Here is a 22,374-nt window from a genome sequence, read left to right as displayed (position 1 = left end):
TGCAATTATTCTTGGTTCTGCAACTCTTTACTCAGCTACTCTTTGCATTTACAACCTCCTTTCTCCACTACATATTTCTCAGTTAGCACTGAAGTTAAAGTTCTTTATCTAAAAGTATGATTAAATCTGGTGGACTTGAACCCTCAGTTCAGTTCAGTACAGTCATTCAGTCATGTCTGACTCTTTGCGACACCATGAACCACAACACCCAGGCCTCCCTGTCCATCACCAACACCCGGAGTATTCTCAGACTCATGTCCACTGAGTCGGTGATGCCATCCAACCATCTCATCCTCTGTCAACCCCTTCTCCTCCTGCCCTCAATCATATCCAGCATCAGGGTCTTTTCAGATGAGTCAGCTCTTCTATCCGGTGGCCAAAGTTTTGGAGTTTCAGCTTCAGCATCAGTCTTTCCAATGAACACCCAGGACTGATCTCCTTTAGGATGGACTGGTTGGATCTCCTTGCAGTCCAAGGGACTCTCAAGACTCTTCTCCAACACCACAGTTCAAAAGCATCAATTCTTTGGTGCTCAGCTTTCTTTATAGTCCAACTCTCACGTCCATATATGACTACTAGGAAAACCATAGCCTTGACTAGACGGCCTTTTGTTGGCAAAGTAATGTCTTTGCCTTTTAATATGCTGTCTAGGTTGGTCATAATTTTGCTTCCAGGAAGTAAGTGTCTTTTAATTTCATGGCTGCAGTCACCATCTGCAGTGATTTTGGAGCCCCCCAAAAAATAAAGTCAGCCACTGTTTCCTCATCTATTTGTCATGAAGTGATGGGACCGGATGCCATGATCTTAGTTTTCTGAATGTTGAACTTTAAGCCAACTTTTTCACTCTCCTCTTTTACTTTCATCAAGAGGCTCTTTAGTTCTTCTTCAAGTTCTGCCATAAGAGTGGTGTCATCTGCATATCTGAGGTTATTGATATTTCTCTCAGCAATCTTGGTTCCAGCTTGTGTTTCCTCCAGCCCAGAATTCCTCATGATGTACTCTGCATACAAGTTAAATAAGCAGGGTGACAATATACAGCCTTGACGTACTCCTTTCCCGATTTGGAACCAGTCTGTTGTTCCATGTCCAGTTCTAACTGTTCCTTCCTGACCTGCATATAGGTTTCTCAAGAGGCAGGTCAGGTGGTCTGGTATTCCCATCTCTGAAGAATTTTCCACAGTTTATTGTGATCCACACAGTCAAAGGCTTTGGCATAGTCAGTAAAGCAGAAATAGATGTTTTTCTGGAACTCTCTTGCTTTTTCGATGATCCAATGGATGTTGGCAATTTGATCTCTGGTTCCCCTGCCTTTTCTAAAACCAGCTTGAACATCTGGAAGTTCACAGTTCACATATTGCTGAAGCCTGGCTTGGAGAATTTTGAGCATTACTTTACTAGTGTGTGAGATGAGTGCATTCGTGCAGTAGTTTAAACATTCTTTGGGATTGTCTTTCTTTGGGATTGGAATGAAAACTGACCTTTTCCAGTCCTGTGGCCACTGCTGAGTTTTCCAAATTTGCTGGCATATTGAGTGCAGCACTTTCACAGCATCATCTTTCAGGATTTGAAATAGCTCAACTGGAATTCCATCACCTCCACTACCTTTGTTCATAGTGATGCTTTCTAAGGCCCACTTGACTTCACATTCCAGGATGTCTGGCTCTAGGTGAGTAATCACACCATCGTGATTATCTGGTTGTGAAGATCGTTTCTGTACAGTTTTTCTGTGTATTCTTGCTACCTCTTTTTAATATCTTCTGTTAGGTCCCTACCACTTGTTTGCTTTATTGAGCCCATCTTTGCATGAAATGTTCCCTTCGTATCTCTGATTTTGTTGAAGTGCTCTCTAGTCTTTCCCATTCTGTTGTTATCCTCTATTTGTTTGCATTGATCGCTGAGGAAAGTTTTCTTATCTCTCCTTGCTATTCTTTGGGACTCTGCATTCAAATGGGTACATCTTTCCTTTTCTCTTTTGCTTTCGCTTCTCTTCTTTTCACAGCTATTTGTAAGGCCTCCTCAGACATCCATTTTACTTTTTTGCATTTCTTTTTCTTGAGGATCGTCTTAATTCCTACCTCCTGCACAATGTCATGAACCTACGTGCATAGTTCATCAGGCACTCTGTCTATCAGATCTAGTCCCTTAAATCTATTTCTCACTTCTACTGTATAGTCATAAGGGATTTGATTTAGGTCATACCTGAATGGTCTAGTGGTTTTCTCCACTTTCTTAAATTTCAGTCTGAATTTGGCAATAAGGAGTTCATAATCCAAGCCACAGTCAGCTCTGGCTCTGGTTTTTGCTGACTGTATAGAGCTTCTCCATCTTTGGCTGCAAAGAATATAATCAATCTGACTTCGGTGTCGACCATCTGGTGATGTCCACGTGTAGAGTCTTCTCTTGTGTCGTTGGAAGAGGGTGTTTGCTATGAGCCATCAGTCCTCTTTAAAGTTTTGGTGGTCATGGGAGTATTAGGACGTGGTCTAAAGTATCTTTTCATCTCCAGACACATGCGCCCCCTGTCTACTCTTCAGTTCAGTTCAGTCGCTCAGTCATGTCCGACTCTTGCGACGTCATAGACTGCAGCACGCCAGGCCTCCCTGTCCATCACCAACTCCCAGAGTTTACTCAAACCCATGTCCATTGAGTCGGTGATGCCATCCAACCACCTCATCCTCTGTCATTCCCTTCTCTTCCCACCTTTAGTGTTTCTAGGCATCAGGGTCCTTTCAAATTAGTCAGCTCTTCACATCACGTGGCCAAAGTACTGGAATTTTAGCTTCGGCATCAGTCCTTCCAATGAATATTTAGGATTGATTTCCTTTATGATGGAGTGGTTGGATCTCCTTACAGTCCAAGGGACTCTCAACAGTCTCCTGCAACACTACAGTTCAAAAGCATCAATTCTTTGGCGCTCAGCTTTCTTTGTAGTCCAACTCCAGCATCCATAGATGACTACTGGAAACCCATAGCTTTGACTAGACAGAGCTTTGTTGGCAGAGTAATGTCTCAGCTTTTTAATATGCTGTCTAGGTTGGTCATAACTTTTCTTCCAAGGAGTAAATGTCTTTTAATTTCATGGCTGCAGTCACCATCTGCAGTGATTTTGGAGCCCCCCAAAATAACATCTGTCACTGTTTCCACTGTTTATCCATCTATTTGCCATGTGTGATAGGACCAGATGCCATGATCTCAGTTTTCTGAATGTTGAGCTCTAAGCCAACTTTTTCACTCTCCTCTTTCACTTTCATTAAGAGCCTCTTTAGTTCTTCTTAGCTTTCTGCCATACGGGTGGTGTCATCTGCATATCTGAGGTTATTGATGTTTCTTCATGCAATCCTGATTCCAGTTTGTTCTTCATCCAGCGCAGAATTTCTCATGATGCACTCTGCATATAAGTTAAATAAGCAGGATGACAATATGAAGCCTTAACGTACTCCTTTCCTGATTTGGAATCAGTCTGTTGTTCCACGTCCAGTTCTAACTATTGCTTCCTGACCTGCATACAGATTTCTCAGGAGGCAGGTCAGGTGGTCTGGTATTCCCATCTCTTTCAGAATTTTCCACACTTTGTTGTGATCCACACAATCAAAGTCTTTGGCATAGTCAATAAGGCAGAAGTAGATAGCAGTGATTCTCTTTCCTCATATTTATTACTGGTCACTGCACCTCCAAAATCTTCCCTTTCCAGAAAGTCTTTTTCACAAATTTACATTTTCCCCAATTTTCTTTTGTGTTAAATTGTCTCTCTGTTGATATGCCCCACACATTATTTTTCCTTCCAAGCAAAGAAGAGCTGTGTAATCAAGTTCTTCCTACCAAGAGAATATTGTCTCTTCTGTATCCCCGAGGACCACCCCTAAATTATTCTGTGATGAAACAGTTGTCAATTTCTCGCCGCTGCCACCATGTGGTGATTCAGTGGCATTTTGTCTATTTGGTGTCAAAAAGAATCTCAAACAGCAGAATGGTATCATAACTAGGAATTCAATGGAAGTATTGTCATGACCCCTCATAGAAGATTTCTTCTCTTAGATGCTAAACTTTCTAAAACACAAGTCCATCATAGACAGGAAGTCAACATTCGTGAGTGGTTCAGTCAATGTAAAAGTGATCAAGTCTAACTATCATATAATGGCACCATTCATGCATAGCTTCTTCAAAGGCAAATCCTGTTGGATCACACCCCAGTATTACTAGATCTTTTAAAATACAGGATACCATGAATTGATCTTTAGCAAACCGTTTCACTTTTTCTATAAGAAAGCTATTTCTGATTTTAGAAAACATGGCAAGATTAATAAAACTCTTCAGATTCAGCCCCTTGTCTTAATTAATTAGCCCTGGAAGGATTTCCCTCTTGAGAAGAAATGCTATGTGAGATACCGTGACTAAGAGAGACTGTTAACTACAGTCTATGGATGATAATGCAGGTAGAATCTTGATGGTGAAGGAAGGCAACTCTTTATCATCATTGTGTAGATTCCAGTGAATAATAATTGCTGACCCCTCTATCCATTTGAGATGGGGCCTGAGCCCTTTCAGCAAACTGAGGAGAAGTCCATGTTGTTGAACCTTGTGTAAGCTTCATCCCTGCTGTCTTGGCAACATTACTCATGAGGAGATAGAACAAGTATTTTCATGACTAGGGAAAAGAGCTAATTATAATCCACTTTTTAGAAGATACTGTAGGTCATCTCTTAAATAACTATCACAGGACACAGGACCTTTGGCAAGCATTCATGCAAGATCCTCATATATCTCATATTGTGGGTGATTTTGAGAGTTCTAAATGTGTATTTCTTCCAGAAAGCCTTTTCCACAGATTCTCCACACATTTTTTCTTCCAATTTCCTATTGTGTTAAATTGTTTGTCCCTGTTGATATGCCCCACATACTGTTTTCTCTTTCAAGCAAAGAAGAAATATATCACCTTCAATTTCTTTCCACTAAGATACTGTCTTCTGCATCCCTGAGGGCCACCCCTAAATTATTCTGTGACAGAACTGTTATCCATTTCTGGCCACTGCCACCATGTGGCGATTCGGAGGCATCTGTGTATAAGTCTCAGTGGTGCTTTTTGTTTTTCGTTTTCTCCCTCTTTCCCACCCTCCCTCCTACCTACCCTCTCTCCTTTCTTTCTGTCTCTCTTTTTTTCTTTCTTTTCCTACTTTCCTTCCTTCCTCTGTCTTTCTTTCCCTTTATCAGCCATAAAGAAATGTGTCACAGACTGCTAATTAATCAGAAAACCCTCGGGTGGAGAGGGAGGTGGGAGGGGGGATCGGGATGGGGAATACGTGTAAATCTATTCATGTCAATGTATGACAAAACCCACTGAAAATATAAATAAATACATAAATAAATAATTAAAAAAAGAAAACCCACATTCTACTCTCCTGGACACACACTTAGATCATATTTTTCAAACTTTCTGCAAGTTAGATTTGAGCAGTGGCTGAATTTTGGTCAATGAGTGTGCAAACCATTGTGTGCTACACAGAGACCAGTTCCATCTAAAAAACCCTTTGAGTCATCCTACAAGTGGAATTATGAATATGCTTTAAATGCAGAGTTGGAAAAGTTTGTATTTGGCTGGATATGGGCTTATGAGAAAGAACCGTCATAAGATAACTCAGGTTTTTGGCCTTATCAGTGGCAAGAATGAAATAGCTCTTAGCTGAGGTATACAGAAATCAGATGAGAGGGAACTTCAGGATTTCAGGCTTATAGCATTTTGTTTCATTTTCACCCAAGATGTAGCTTTTATTATACTATTTTTTCTTACCCTTAATTTATGCTTTACATTTTATGTTTTATACATATATGTTATAAACTCTGTCTATATTTCAAGTTACTTTAGGTAGTCTATTTACACAGAAAGACAGGGAAAGAGGAAGAGATTGAATGAGAACTGTGTCTCCACGAGCAACTAAAAATGGCCCAAGTAATTATTCAGTAAATATTTGTTGAGTGATTAATCAGTGAAAGACTAACAATTAAATAGGTTATGCTTGAATATTTTATAAACACTAGTAACTACTTCCAGTGTTCTTTAAATAAAAACTTCTTGACTATTGCCTACTATCAAAAAAATGAATTTAAAGCAAAAACATTTATTAACTTTAAATGTTTTTATTGTGTCTTTGGGTAAAAAAACAAAACAAAAAACAAATGAACTAACCTAAGAACATTAGTAAATCATAGTGGAAATAATAAAAAATAATCTGGCTCCTACTGGAAATGCCTTAGCTATATGAGTTTTTAAAAAATCACATGGTTTTGAAGAACCTAAACATTATAAGTAAATTCATGCTGATGTTTAAGTTGGAATATACTAACTTTCTTCTTACAGTGAAATACCAAATATTTCTTACAATGAAATTGTAAGATATTTCAATATTTCTTACAATGCTTCTTACAATGAAATGCCAAATACCAAATATTTTGAGGAAGGAATAACAACAATTTGGATGGAAAAGTGAAGAAACTGTAAGGTTGTTTTTATTTTATTGTTGTTAATCATAGTATTAAACAAACAACAACAAAATACTAATGTACCTAAATGAGCAAATGACAATGCAAACAAAGGCATTGCTCTATCTGCTTACATTCCAGAAATCTCAAAGAGGACACAAGTTTTCCCCTTTCCCACTTGCAGTCAGGTTCTTCCCAGTCTCCACTAAGAAAGTCCATAGTTACCCAGACTTCCTTATAGTGACTCTCACCCCTCCCTTTTGTCTTTGTTATCACTGTGTCTCTTTGCTACTTATTCTTCATTTGCTTTTCTGTATCTTCTCCTTGCCCTTCTCTGCCCTAATTCATGGTTCTGAAGGTTGACCTCTGCAGACTGGTTAACTAGGCTTTCTTGTTCTTGATTTCTGACAGATTTTACTATCTATCTATAGAAGTCAAGAAGCATGGACAGGAGATCAGAGGCGGGAAGGAAAAGAGACTGTATTTATGCTTCTCTGCCCAGGTACCTCTCCATGGCACCACTGTGCCACATATCAGAGCTAAGCTCCAGCTCCTGTCCCAGCCTTTGTCCTAAGACTCTTTTCCCTCTGGGCACACCATGCCCTCTATTTGCCCCTTTGGGTCTGGAACTGGTAACCATTTTCTTTGCGCTCAGTCGCTCACAAATGGTGTCCAACTCTTTGCGGCCCCATGGACTTTGGCCCACCAGGCTCCTTTGTCCATGGAATTTTCCAAGCAAGAATGCTAGAGTGGTTTGCCACTTGCTACTCCAGGGGATCTTCCTGACCCAGGGATCGAACTGGGTTCTCTTGAGTCTCCTCCACTGGCAGGCGGATTCCTTCCCACTAGTGCCACCTTTAGTAGGTTTTTATTCCCTTTACCTCTTAATTTATATCCATTGTTATTAAAGTGTTTTCAGTTACACCCTCTTGAGTGTGTAACTTTTAAAAAATCTATCAAGGCATTGACTGATTCGTTTTCCTTAGCTGTAAGATATGGGTATCATTTCCTGTTGCAGGGAGCTGGTGTACCTTACCTGAATGTAACTCTGGAGTCTTCCCCATTGCTTTTCTAGGTAGCATGAAGTTTTGTGTATTTATTTCTCTCCACTGAAATTAATGCCTTTTATGTTTTCTTCCTGTAGGTCTTTTATATATTGGCTCTACTGGTTTATTAAATAATGCCATTAACTGTGGCTAAGTTAATAGGTTGCTTTTCCTGGAAGCCCTTAAGGATTTAATTGAAAGAAGTGAAGTAAATTTCAGGTAGTTTAATAGGAGTCATTGATTTGGAAAAACATTTAATTTTTTTCTAATACCTGTATGACTTTTTGTGACACACAGCTAGCTATTCACTAATGACTGCTATGATTATAAACTTTTAAAATATAGACAAAGCCTATATTGAAGACCTCTGTGGACTCCCTATTTTTATTTTTTTAAACTGAGATATAATTGACATATAACATATATTTAAAGTTCACAACATTATAACTTGATATTCTCCAGGACCTGCTCGATAAGACAACTCAGCTTAAGCATTGAGTGTGTTTTAATCTCTGGTCCTTACTCTCAAAAGTCCATGATTTTATCTGTTTGTTTTTTTTTTTTTTCCTGATTTGATTTTTGTCAGCAAGTGTTTCATGTTGTTTTCTTCTGATTCATTTTTACATTTCTTTACCTGATAAATCTTTACTTATGTCCCAAATCAAAGTGCGGATGGTCCCTTTTCTACATAAAGCTTTCCTTGATTCTGGCATGGAAAAAAATCTTGTAACTCCATCCACTCTAATTCAAAATGTTTGACACATATAGTTATCACAAAACACAAGATGTCCTACATTAATTACTTTGACAAGCTTATATTTGAGTATTCTTTTGAACTTTTCCAGAAATAGGCGGTTCATACTGATTCTCACAACAATCTCAACAAATAGTTGAACTCATATGTATGCCAAATTAATATTTGCCAAATTAACTAGATAAACAAAGACTTAGTTTATAAAAGGATCTAGGAACTTCTAGATTGTTACTCCAAATCCATTACAGACGTATTTGCCTTTATTTTTACTTAGATGATATTTGTACTGTCTTCTGCATTTGTGTTCTTCCTTACGTTATAAATTTAACCCTTCTTATTATATGCATTATGTATCAAAATAGTGTTTGCTTTGCATCTACTACAGTTTTCCTTTCAAACCATTGATGGGTTTTTGACTCACTTTGGCCTAATTTTAAATTTTAACTTGGGCATTATGCGATTATAACTTAGAAATATTAGTAAAGTATGCATTAAAGCAAGTATATAAAGTAGGATGAAACATCTCATGCATTTTTCATTGCAATGAAAATAAAACTTTCTGCTAAGAATCTCAAGGTGTCATAAAGATTAAATGAATGCTGCTGCTGCGGCGGCTGCTAAGTCACTTCAGTCGTGTCTGACTCTGTGCGATCCCATAGCCGGCAGCCACCAGGCTCCACCGTCCCTGGGATTCTCCAGGAAAGAACACTGGAGTGGGTTGCCATTTCCTTCTCCAGTGCAGGAAAGTGAAAAGTGAAAGTGAAGTCACTCAGTCGTGTCTGACTCTTAGCGACCCCATGGATTGCAGCCCACCAGGCTCCTCCATCCATGGGATTTTCCAGGCAAGAGCACTGGAGTGGGTTGCCATTGCCTTCTTCAACACACACTAAAGTGCTTGTAACAATGCCTGACACATAAAAATACTTGAATAAATATTAGTGGATTCTTTATATTAGTATCAGTGTCATTTGCATGAGGAACCAAAGAGATTCCTAGAAGAAAAGCTATCCTAAGGGAAAGAATGGTTGTTTTGAGTATATAAATTTTTTTTTTTTTTTGACAATTTTCCCTAGCTTGTCACTCACATGGGTTCATGTTTGAAATACAGAGGCAAAAAAGGCTATAGTTGTGTCCTTGTAAAACATCAGAACATAAAGGTTTAGTATCCATTCTGGAAGACTGTAACATCAAAGAGAAAATAAGCATTTTCCTAGCTTACAACTTAGAACATAGCATAAAGATAAATACTAAGGATTCCAGACATCTAAGCACCAGCTTCGGATACCAGCAGTTTTCCAGGATCGGGGAAGGGAGTGGTGGTGCCTTAAGTCAGGAGCAGGGGGTGCTGTATCAGCCCTAAGAGCAGCAGAGGGCCGTGGGGGCAGGTCAGGAAACACGTCCACCATTCTCCCAGCGGACAGCAGCACTCAGCACCAAATAGGGCCCACATAGGGCCCTCTTCCTACAACACAAGAGAAGACTCTACCCATGGACATCATCAGATGGTCTACACTGAAATCAGATTGATTATATTATTTGCAGCCAAAGATGGAGAAGCCATATACCGTCAGCAAAAATAAGACCAGGAGCTGACTGTGGCTTAGATCAGGAACTCCTTATTGCCAGATTCAGACTTAAATTGAAGAAAGTAGAGAAAACCAATAAACCATTCAGGTATGATCTAAATCAAATCCCTAATGATTATACAGTGGAAATGAGAAATAGATTTAAGGGACTAGATCTGATAGACAGAGTGCCTGATGAACTATGGACAGAGGCTTGTGACATTGTACAGGAGATAGGGAATAAGACCATCCCCAAGAAAAAGAAATGCAATAAAGCAAAATTGCCATCTGAGGAGGCCTTACAAAGAGCTGTGAAAAGAAGAGAAGCAAAAAGCAAAGGAGGAAAGGAAATATATACCCATTTGAATGCAGATTTACAAAGAATAGCAAGGGGAGATAAGGAAGCCTTCCTCAGGGATCAGTGAAAAGAAATAGAGGAAAACAATAGAATGGGAAAGACTAGATCGCTTCAAGAAAATTAGAGATACTAAGGGAACATTTCATGCAAATATGGGCACAATAAAGGACAGAATTGGTATGGACCTAACAGAAACAGAAGATATTAAGAAGAGGTGGCAAGAATACACAGAAGAACTATACAAGAACGGTCTTCATGACCCAGATAATCATGATGGTGTGATCACTCACCTAGAGCCAGGCATCCTAGAATGCGAAGTCAAGTGGGCCTTAGGAAGCATCACAACAAACAAAGCTAGAGGAGACGATGGAATTCCAGTTGAGCTATTTCAAATCCTAAAAGTTGATACAGTGAAAGTGCTACACTCAATATGCCAGCAAATTTGGAAAACTCTGCAGTGGCCACAGGACTGGAAAAAGTCAGTTTTCATTCCAATCCCAAAGAAAGGCAATGCCAAAGAATGCTCAAACTACCGCACAATTGCACTCATCTCACATGCTAGTAAAGTAATACTCAAAATTCTGCAAGCAGGCTTCAGCAATACGTGAACCATGAACTTCCAAATGTTCAGGCTATTTTAGAAAAGGCAGAGGAACCAGGGATCAAATTGCCAACAGCCATTGGATCATCAAAAAAGCAAGAGAGTTCCAGAAAAACATCCATTTCTGCTTTATTGACTATGCCAAAGTCTTTGACTGTGTGGATCACAAAAAACTGTGGAAAATTCATCAGAGATGGGAATACCAGACCACCTCAACTGCCTCTTGAGAAACTTATATGCAGGTCAGGAAGCAACAGTTAGAACTGGACATGGAACAACAGACTGGTTCCGAATAGGAAAAGGAGTATGTCAAGGCTGTATATTGTCACCCTGCTCATTTAACTTATATGCAGAGTACATCATGAGAAACGCTGGACTGGAGGAAGCACAAGCTGAAATCAAGATTGCTGGGAGAAATGTTAATAACCTCAGATATGCAGATGACACCACCCTTATAGCAGAAAGTGAAGAAGAACTAAAGAGCCTCTTGATGAAAGTGAAAGAAGAGAGTGAAAAAGTTGGCTTAAACTCAACATTCAGAAAACTAGGATCATCGCATCTGGTCCCATCACTTCATGGCAAATGGATGAGCAAACAGTGGAAACAGTGGAAGACTTTATTTATTTATTTATTTTGGCCTCCAGTATCACCGCAGATGGTGATTGCAGCCATGAAATTAAAAGACACTTACTCCTTGGGAGAAAAGTTATGACCGACCTAGACAGCATATTAAAAAGCAGAGACATTTCTTTGCCAACAAAGGTCCATCTAGTCAAGGCTATTGTTTTTCCAGTAGTCATGTATGGATGTGAGAGTTGGACTATAAAGAAAGCTGAACACCAAAGAACTGATGTTTTTGAACTGTGATGTTGGAGAAGACTCTTGAGAGTCCCTTGGACTGCAAGGAGATCCAACCAGTCCATCCTAAAGGAGATCAGTCCTGGGTGTTCATTGGAAGGACTGATGTTGAAGCTGAAATTCCAATACTTTGACCACCTGATGCAAAGAGCTGACTCATTTTAAAGTACCCAGATGCTGGGAAAGACTGAAGGCAGGAAGAGAAGGGGATGACAGAGGATGTGGTGGTTGAATGGCATCACCGACTCAATGGACATGATGGACAGGGATGTTGGTGATGGACAGGGAAGCCTGGAGTGCTGCAGTCCATGGGGTGACAAAGAGTTGAACATGACTGAGCCACCGAACTGAAGTGAACTGAAGGCCTTAGGAGAAAAAATATGTCAACAGTGCAGGGCACAGTGGTGAAGGAGTAATAGCTAGGAAGACACAGAGGAATTTTAAGGCCATGAAAATACTCTATATACTATGGTGATGGGTATATGTCATTATAATTTCCCCAAACCCATAGACTATATGAATTTTCCCAAATCCATACAATATTAAGAGTGAATCCTAAGGCAAACTATGGACCTTGAATGATTATGTGTCAATGAATTGCAAGAAACATACCGTTCTGGTGAATAATGTTGATAATGGGAAAGGCTACACACGTGGGGAAAGGTGTAGATGGGAAATCTCAGTACTTCCCTTTCAATCATGTTGTAAAGTTAAAACTGCTCTAAAAAAATGAAATCTTTAATTAAAAAAATATCTTGCCTCATGTCAAATCTACTGTTACAAATTAGCTGTTAGTCTAGAGCTCTTTAAGTCTGATGATAAACTAGTGACCATATTTAAAATTATGATACTATAGTTCTTTTTCTGGGTAGTGAAACTAACAGACCCTCCACACAAGTTTTATAACAGTGCGGAAACAACATTGAATAGTGGTATGTAGCAATCAGATTGTAGAACTGCTTAAAGAAGAAAGAAAGGGTAGTACTTATTTACAGAGTGATGGAGACATTATTTTATATTCTCTTAGAAAAAAGTATACAGCATTCATTTTTTTTTCAAGTATGATTGATTTATAATGTCATGTTAGTTTCAAGTGCATTGCATATAACTCGGTTATACAGATGTGTGCTAAGTCACTTCAGTCATGTCTGATTCTTTGTGACACTATGGACCATAGCCCACCAGACTCCTCTATCCACGGGATTTTCCAGGCATCAATACTGCAGTGGGTTGCCACGCCCTCCTTCAGGGAATCTTCCCGACCCAGGGATCGAACCCACATCTCTTACCTCTCCTGCACTGGCAGGCGGGTTCTTTACCACTAGCACCACCTGTGAAAGCCTGTAAGTTACACACACACACACACACACACACACACACACACACACACATACATATATACACAGACACACATATATATGTATATATGTATGTGTATGTATATATTTCTTTCTTTCAGATTCTTTTTCCTAAGTTTATTAAAAATATTGAGTATAACTCCCTGACAGCATTTAATACTTTAAATTAAAAGTCTCTAAGGTATTCTTACTAATATTTTATGATAATAAAGATATTGGTGGTGGTTTAGCAGCTAATTCGTGTTCAACTCTTTGTGGCACTATGAACTGCAGCCTGCCAGGCTCCTCTGTCCATAGAATTTTCCAGGCAGGAATTCTGGATTGAGTTGCCATTTCCTTCTCCAGGGGATCTTCCCAACCTGGGGATCAAATCCACGTTTTCTGCGTTGGCAGGTGGATTCTTTACCGACTGAGCCACCAAGGAAGCCCAATAAACATATGAGACATGTAAATTATTAAAGGAAGATGATGAAATTGTCTTTGTAGTTCACACAAGGTCGGATTTGTATGTCCCACAAGATAAGTTCTGTCTCTTGATATGCTTCATTAACACTCTCTATAAACAAAAAGAACTCTCCACAGTGAAAGTATGATGCGCCTTTATCTTGGGTCAGTCCTGTGCTTCACACTGAAGAGAAACTTTGCTGCCAAGTCATTGCAGTCGTGTCCGGCTCTGTGCGACCCCATAGACGGCAGCCCACCAGGCTCCCCCATCCCTGGGATTCTCCAGGCAAGAACACTGGAGTGGGTTGCCATTTCCTTCTCCAATGCATGAAAGTGAAAAGGGAAAGTGAAGTTGCTCAGGTCGTGTCCGACTCCTATCGACCCCATGGACTGCAGCCCACCAGGCTCCTCCATCCATGGGATTTTCTAGGCAAGAGTACTGGAGTGGGTGCCATTGCCTTCTCCAGAAGAGAGACTTTAGCTTTACCTAAATATCTAAATTCAATAAAATATTATTCTAAGCCTGAAATAAATATCTCTATATAATACATTGTCTTCCACCTACAGAAACTTACACCCTCATTATAATTACTTCAGCACTAACAACTCCTCCCCTTAACACTCAAAGTGTGTTCTGAGAAGGCAGTACACAAACCTGGTAATTTTAAAAAGAGTCTAATAATAACACATAATATTTTTCTTCTTCCAGATGGCCACGTATCATCATTTACTTTTATTTTTCCTTGTTTCACTGAATTTTCCATTTAAAATTAAGTATGTCTGTATCACTTATTCTGAACTAAATCTACACATATGGAATTTATTCTTCTGCTTTGACATTTATTCAAATTTGTAAGGATACAAATATAAGATATATAAGACCCAGATGACTGCACATAGCTTTAAAAATGTGTCAAAAAATGTGATTCTTACGAAATCAACAAAAATCTCCCCAAGTTTTATGAGCTTTTGCATTTCTGTGAAATACAGGAATGCTAACGGTGACAACTATGATTTATTGAGTGCTTACTGTTTAGTGCCACATACAGTTATAAAATCACAACATTTGTAAATAATCTAAAATGGGTATTGGCCCCATTTTACAGATGAAATTGTGGTATAAAATGCTTTAATAACCTGAAGACAAAAGTTAAAATGAATCTTGACATATTGCTAATTTTCTTAAAAGCTTAAGAACTTTAGTTATATGTCTGTTACTCCATTTAGACAAAATGAGAGGGCTTGAAAAGAGAGAAAATTTTTCTATACAGAAAAATCAAAGGGAAAACAAAACACCTTTATAATAGAAGAAATTTTGAACCCTGGAATCCATTTTTTGGACTTCTGTTATTCACAAACAGAATACATTGAAGGCAAGCTATGATATTGTCCAACATCACACAGTTGGCAAGCTGTCAGGCAAAGATTTAAGTCTAGGCTGTCTGATTATATAACTTATGACTCTACACTGCGCACTGGAATTATAATTTCTTTTTTTTTTAAATTTTTATTTTACAGTGGCATATAGTTGACAAAGTTGTGTTAGTTTCAGGTATATAGCAAAGTGGTTTACTTATACATATGTTTTACTGGTGGCTCAGCTGGTAAAGAAACTGCCTGCTAATGCAGGAGACATGGGTTTGATCCTTGGCTGGGAATATCCCCTGGAGAAGGAAATGGCAACCCACTCTAGTATTCTTGCCTGGGAAATCCCATGGACAGAAGAGCCTGGTGGAATACAGTCCATGGGGTCACAAGAGTCGGACATGACTTAGCAAGTAAACCTGCAACACATACATCTATTCTTTTCTTCAGATTCTTTCCCATGTAAGTTATTACAGAGTACTGAGTAAAGATCCCCATACTATACAACAGGTTCTTGTTGATTATATTTTATATATAGTGGTGTGTATATGTTAATCCCAACCTCCTAATTTATCCATCCCCTTCACCTTTCCCCTTTGGTATTTGTAATTTTGTTTTCTAAGTTGGTGAGTGTGTTTCTGTTTTGTAAATAAGTTCATTTGTATCATTTTTTTGATTCCACATATAAGTGATATCATATGATGTCTGTCTTGCTCTGTCTGACTTACCTCACTTAGTGTGATGGTCTCTAGGTCCATCCATGTTGCTGCAAATGGCATTATTTTATTCTTTTTAAGGCTGAGTAGCATTTCATTCTGGGCTTCTCAGGTAGCTCAGTGATTAAAGAACCTGCCTGCCAATGCAGGAGACACAGGTTTGATCCCTGGATTGGGAAGATCCTCTGGAGAAGGGAATGGCAATCCTCTCCTGTATTCTTTCCTGGGAAATATCATGGATAGAAGAGCCTGGTGAACTGTAGTCCATGGGGTCACAAAAGAGTTGGATATGACTTAGCGACTTAACAACAACAATATTTCATTCTATGTATGTACCATACTTTCCTTATCCATTCAGGAATAAAGAAAATTTGGTACATCTGTAGATGGACATTTAGACTGTTTCCATGTCTTGGTTATTGTAAATAGTGCTGCAATGAACACTGAAGTGCATTGTGGTTTTCTCTGGATATATGCCTGGGAGTGGGATTGAAGAATCATTTGGTAGCTCTATTTTTAATTTTATAAGGAAACTTCACACTGTTTTCCATAGTAGCTGTAACAATTTACATTCCCACCAACAGTGGAGGAGGGTTCTTTTACTTCCACACTCTCTCCAGCACTTATTATCTGTAGACATTTTAATCATGGCCATATGATTGGTGTGAGGTAATAGCTCTCTAAATAGACATTTCTCCAAAGAAGATGTACAGATGATCAAAAAGCACGTGAAAAGATGCTCAATACCATTAATTATTACAGAAATGCAAATCAAAGCTATGTTTTATGTAGTATTACAATAGTGAGAGTCACAAATTGCTTGGACATAATTCTGGATAGTAAATTATCATCCAGAGGAACAACGAGTGGCTTCTGTCATTTTTCTTAAAAAGAAGTATATTTGTATCCTGGCATTGAAAATCAAGAAATAAATTCCCTTTGAAGTACTGCATATTTTGCCATTTGATAGTGCTGAAAATGATATTTGAGATTATGCACATTTTCAGTGACAGTTTATTAATATTAAAAAAAAAACACAATGGAAGCATACTTGTTAAAATAGCTGGAAATATTGGGTTTCATAGTTTGTTTTCTTCTCATGGAACTTGCCATTACTTCAAATGCATAGTTTAAAGGATTATACTTGGATCAAATTTTAAAGAAAACAAAGGTTTGTTGCTGTTTAGTCACTGAGTTGTGTGCAACTCTTTGTGACCCCATGGACTATAGCCTGCCTGGCTCCTCTGTCCATTGAAGTTTTCAGGAAAGGATACGGGAGTGGGTTGCCATTTCCTTCTCCAGGGGATCTTCCTGATCCAGGGGTCAAACTCGTGTCTCCTGTATTAGCAGGTGATTCTTTACCATCGAGCTGTTACTTCAAGTGCATAAGGTTAAAAGGATTATACTTGGATCAAATTTTAAGGAAAATAAGAAGTTAGTAAGTAACAAAAATAATGATCAAGACATTTAACTAAAATAGCACTTCTGTATTTAACTAAGCCTTTCTTCACATTATATTGTGAAGAAAGTGAATTTAAGGAAAATAAATACAGGCCAAGCTTATTATTATCATGAAAGTTGTGTCCTGCACAGGGGACCTCAGTCAAGGGAGCCAGGTGAAGCTAAAAACTCTCTCAACACGCTGCTTGATGCAATGCTGTGTTAGCACTGAGGAAACCTATACCTTTTTCTAATTCATCTTCCCAGAGAGGATACCTTTTTCAAATTTAGCAATGAACCTGTAAAAGCAACAGCCCTGAATACAAGGATTGGCCCAAGTTTTTGCAAGGAAGTTTTCTCTTCAAAGTTATTATTGCACAAGTATTTTGCAGGAATAAACAAGTATCGCTGCATCCAGGGGCCAAAGGCAAAAAACTAAGTCTAAACTTTGGCCATAAGGCTTTGATTCTGGCAAAGTGCCTAATTTACATTTACTTGGAGAGATGTTTGTTTAAAATTATTTCTACATTGTCATTTTGTTCTTTAAATTCTGACTTTTCTGAACAGATTATCAGTGTTGGCATTCTTATTATCTTGGGATGAACAGAATCCAAGTATGTTCCTCATATTCTTTGATATCCCTGATGCATTTTGACAGTAATATAGCACTTAACCTTTATTGTTGAATCATCTAAAACACAGGATTTACCGACCTTTCTATTTATAAAAGAAAACTGAACTCTAGAGACCTACAGAAGAAATGATTAGTATCAAAAATTATAGTAAAGATAGATGCACTTCCAATGAAATGCATTAAATAATTCAACAGTCAAGAGGTAACTTGGAGTAGGCATCTTTGAACCATCAGTGTCATCACTGCAGGCAAAACAATTCTACATTACAGTATTTCATTTATTATAATTTTTGCTGGTCATATAATAATGAGTACACTAAGAAAGCAGATAAGATAATGCACAGCAACACTGGTCATTAAATAGGTCATTCTCAACTAAAGTTCCCCTCATAAGAAGACGATCTAGCAACTATCCATAAATAAGATATGTTTGCTTTTGTATACACTAATAATAAATTGTCTGAAAAAGAAAGAAAGAAAATATTTACAATAACATTCTAAAAAGTTAAAAAAATTCTTAGGAATAAATATAACCAAGGAGATAAAAAAGTGTGTTCACTGGAAACTATTAAACATTGATGCAAGATATGGAGGGAGACAAAAATAAATGAAAAGATAGTCCGGGTTCATGGATGGGAAGAGTTAATATTGCTAAAATATCCATACTAGGGAGAACAAGATGGTGAAGGAGTAGATGGACATGGAGTACATCCCTCTCCACAGATACATCAGGAATACATCTTCAGACACAGAAGTGCATGCAGAAGACCAGCTAAGACAGACAGGAGGACCTGACCCATGGAAAAGAATATATAGAACCACGCAAAACTCGGTAGGATGAAAGAACTGGGGGAAAAGCAGGAGTGTTAGCAGGACTGGACCTGCCCTTGGTGGGTAGGGGAACTGAAGCCGGAGTCTGATCCCCACATCAGGGCAATTGTCTGAGTCAGAGGAGGAACATTTAAGGCTGAGAGTGAAACAGCTGATCAGTGGCCGCCTAAATGGAATGAGAATCAGACGATCCTCACTGTAACCACACATATCCTGGACGGGGACGCAGGTCCCCTGGAAGGCACAGAAGCTGGGCCTGGAGTTTAGGGATTATGGAGCAATCCCAGGGAAAGGGCTGCTGTTGACTGTGGAGAGACAGATCCAGGGAATGTGAGGGAGGAGACTATGGTGGGAAATGCCTGTGGAGGAAGGCCAGGAAGCCATGGAAGCGAGATGTTGCTGCTGAGTCATGAGCCATCACCACAGCCTCTCCCCACAAGCCAGCATCAGAAGCTGAACAATAGAGAGGCTGGCCCATCAAATGCCTGACGCACTGAACTACAGAGTAGGACCCCACCGAGGTGCCCCTTCAAGTGCCTGATGCCTGATCTATAGAGTAGGACCCCAGCCAGGGGGCCTCTGTGTCCCTGATGTGCTGAACAACAGAGAAAGGTCCCAGGAAAGGGAGCCCTCTAAGTGCCTGAACAGGTGGAGATATGGAGAAAGACTGGCCAAAGAGGACTTCTGATCACCAGCTCCAAGAGGCTCGAGAAAAGACTCTGGCGGGGCCGTAACTCCTGCCGTGGAGGCGGTCCGTGTCCCTGAATGCTTGGCGCCAACAGCGTCCTCGCAAGCCAAGCAGCTGTTCCACCTTCACACTCAACCCGCCCTGGGGCAGAGTGGCCACGGGCGGGGTGGGGGTGGGGATCTTATGTCTATGCATGCGGGGTCTCTTCAGTCATGTCCAACTTTTTGTGACCCTGTAGACTGGCCTGCCAGGCTTCTCTGTTGGGGTCTTCTCCAGGCAAGAATACCGGAGCGTATTGGCCAATACCGGTTGCCATACCTTCTAGAGCACTGCATTTCCTGCTGCCCTAGCCGCCAACCCCCCTGAGTACCTGGAGCTGCCAGAACCCCTGCGACCCAAGCAGCTGCACCACCTCCACACCGGGCCCTCATAAGGCCAATCCAAGCCCCCCAGGGCAGCCTCAGGAGCAAACCCCAGTGGATGCAGAGGTGGAAATAAAACCAGAATTGAAACCCAGGGGCAGTGTGGCTAAGGAAGAAGACCCAAAACCTCCCCACCAGCTGTACAGGCTACAGATTAAATCCACACGATCAACTAGGCAGACTCTGTGTCTATGGAATATATAAAAGGTCACTGAGAGCTCCCACAGAAGAAAACACACTAGTTCTGATAGCCGTGGACATTGGAGGCAAGAACACACAGGAGTAGGACCACATTAGACTCTGAGCTGCCCCCAGGGCAGGTCCAGAGATCAGTGCAGAGTTGGAGGGCATCCTAGGGAGGTGAGGTGGACTGTGGCTCCCAGCGAGGGAAAGGACTCTGACAGCAGTGACTCAAGAAAACGTTTATTATTCTTACATTCTGATGTTCTGTAGATTCTTTTGGATTTTTTTCTCCCCACTCTGTTTATTAACTTTGCATATCTATTCTTTCTTTTCTTTCTTTCCTTTCCTCTCAATGTATTTTTAGTTTTATTTTCATTGCTTCATTCCCCAATTGGCACTTTGTTTTAGTTTTGTTTTCCAGTTTGTGCTTTAGTTAGTTTTGTTCTTGACTCGTAGATATAATTTTTGGTTTCCTTTGTTCACCTGGTCAGTCTAGATTGGGCTTTTGCAGTTCTGTGGAGTTTTCCTGTTTTATTTTGCCTTTCTTTTCTTTTTTCTTTCTCCTTCCTTTTTTTTTTTTTTTACTTTTCACTTTTTAATAATTTTAATTTTTAAAAATTTTTTATATTTTTTTCTACATTTATTCCTTAGTTTGCATTTCCTACTGCTCTTTTCTCCTTGCAGGTGAACTTTAATGTGCATAAATTTTCTTAATCTACCTCTATTTAACATTGCATATCTATTCTTTCTTTCTTTTCTTTTTTTCTTTCCTCTCAATGTATTTGTTAGTTTTGTTTTCATTACTTTATTCACCACTTGGCACTTTGCTTTAGTTTTTTTTTTTTCCAGTTTGTGTTTTAGTTAGTTTTGTTCTTAACTAGTAAATATAATTTTTTATTTCCTTTGTTCACTGATACTGTACTTTATCTTTGTTGATATGGTTTGATTTTGCTCATGGGTGTATATGTGTATGTATATATTCCATTATTTAATTATTACTTGCCTGATATTGTAACTGCAATTTTTCTGGGGTTCCTTTTTGCTTTCTCATTATTGGGCATATGTTTTAACCTCACTTAACAAACCACTTGTGGAATCTTCATTCCTAACCAGAGATCAAGACCTGAGCCTTTGGAGTGGGATCACTGACTCCAAGACCCTAGAATACCAGATAACTAACCATCAGGAGTATCAAATAGTGAGAACTCACACGAAGGAAACCATTTGAATATAAGACCTGACACCACCCAACCACCAGTAGCACCCTGTGCAGGATGCCTCATCTAAACAACAAACAAAACAAGAATACAAACCCAATCATCAGCAGACAGGATTACCAACTTCCTCAAACCTGCCAATCAGAGGAAAAGCAAACAAGCAAACAAAAAGTGCTTAGCACAATCTCACCCTATATGAAGCTTACACAAACCACTGGACCAAACTTAGGAGGGCAGAAACCAAAAGGAATAAAGAATTCAACCTTGAACCCTGGGAAAGGAGACCTCAAACACAAAATGTTAAAAAAAAAAAAAAAGAAATATAGAGAAATACTAATAAATGAAGGAATAAACTAGAAACACAGAAGTCCAAATAAATGAAGAAGAAACAGGCAAACTACCTGAATCATAATTCAGAATAATGATAGTAAAGGTGATCAAAAACCTTGAAAACAAAGTAGAGAAAATGCAAGAATCAATTAACAAAGATCTAGAAGAATTAAAGAATAAGCATACAAACAACACAATTACTGAAATTAAAAATACTCTAGAAGGAATCAATAGCAGAATATCTGAAACAGAAGAATGAATCAATGAGCTGGAAGATAAAATGGTGGAAATAACTTCTGAAGAGCAGAACAAAATAAAAAGGATGAAAAGAACAGAGGATAGAAATACATACACACGGAGATCAAACAACACATTCTAAATAACCAACAGGCTACTGAAGAAATAAAAAGGGAAATCAGAAAATTTCTAGAAACAAATGACAATGAAAACATGACAACTCAAAACCTATGGGATGCAGCAAAAGCAGTTCTAAAAGGGAAGTTTATAGCAGTACAATCCTACCTCAAGTAACAACAACAACAAAAAAAACATTGAATAGACAACCTAATGTTACACCTAAAACAACTGGGAAAAGAAGAAGAAAAATACCCCAAAATTAGTAGAAGGAAAGAAATCATCAAGATCAGAGCAGAAATAAATGAAGAAGAAATGAAAGAATAGTAAAGATCAATAAAACTAAAAGCTGGTTCTTTGAGAAGATATACAAAATTGACAAGCCTTTAGCCAGACTCATCAAGAAAAAAAGAAAGAAGAATCTAATCAACAAAATTAGAAATGAAAAAGGAGAGGTTACAGCAGACAATGCAGAAATACAAAGGATTATAAGATACAATTGTGAACAACTATATGGCAATAAAATGGATAACTTGGAAGAAATGGACAGATTCTTAGAAATTTTCCAAGAATTGGAAATTTTCCAATTTTCCAAGACTGACTCAGGAAGAAATAGAAATTGTAAGCAACCCAATTACAAGCACTGAAATTGAAACTGTGATCAAAAATCTCTCAAAAAACAAAAGCCCAGGACCAGATGGCTTCACAGGATAATTCTATCAAACATTTAGAGAAG

The 22,374-nt window shown here is 38.9% G+C and overlaps 1 long non-coding RNA gene across 1 annotated transcript; it reads left to right on the top strand.

Annotated features, from left to right (window-relative positions):
* The first annotated feature begins 581 nt into the window (after positions 1 to 581).
* Positions 582 to 21,046, top strand: LOC122679245. Its single transcript, XR_006336351.1, has 3 exons — positions 582 to 624; positions 9,394 to 9,399; positions 20,924 to 21,046. It is a non-coding gene; the product is annotated as an uncharacterized LOC122679245 (long non-coding RNA).
* The last annotated feature ends 1,328 nt before the right edge of the window (positions 21,047 to 22,374 follow it).

The sequence above is a fragment of the Cervus elaphus genome, chromosome 3, assembly GCF_910594005.1.
Source record: "Cervus elaphus chromosome 3, mCerEla1.1, whole genome shotgun sequence".
Classification (NCBI taxonomy): domain Eukaryota; kingdom Metazoa; phylum Chordata; class Mammalia; order Artiodactyla; family Cervidae; genus Cervus; species Cervus elaphus.
This window is presented reverse-complemented; position numbering and strand designations above follow the sequence as displayed.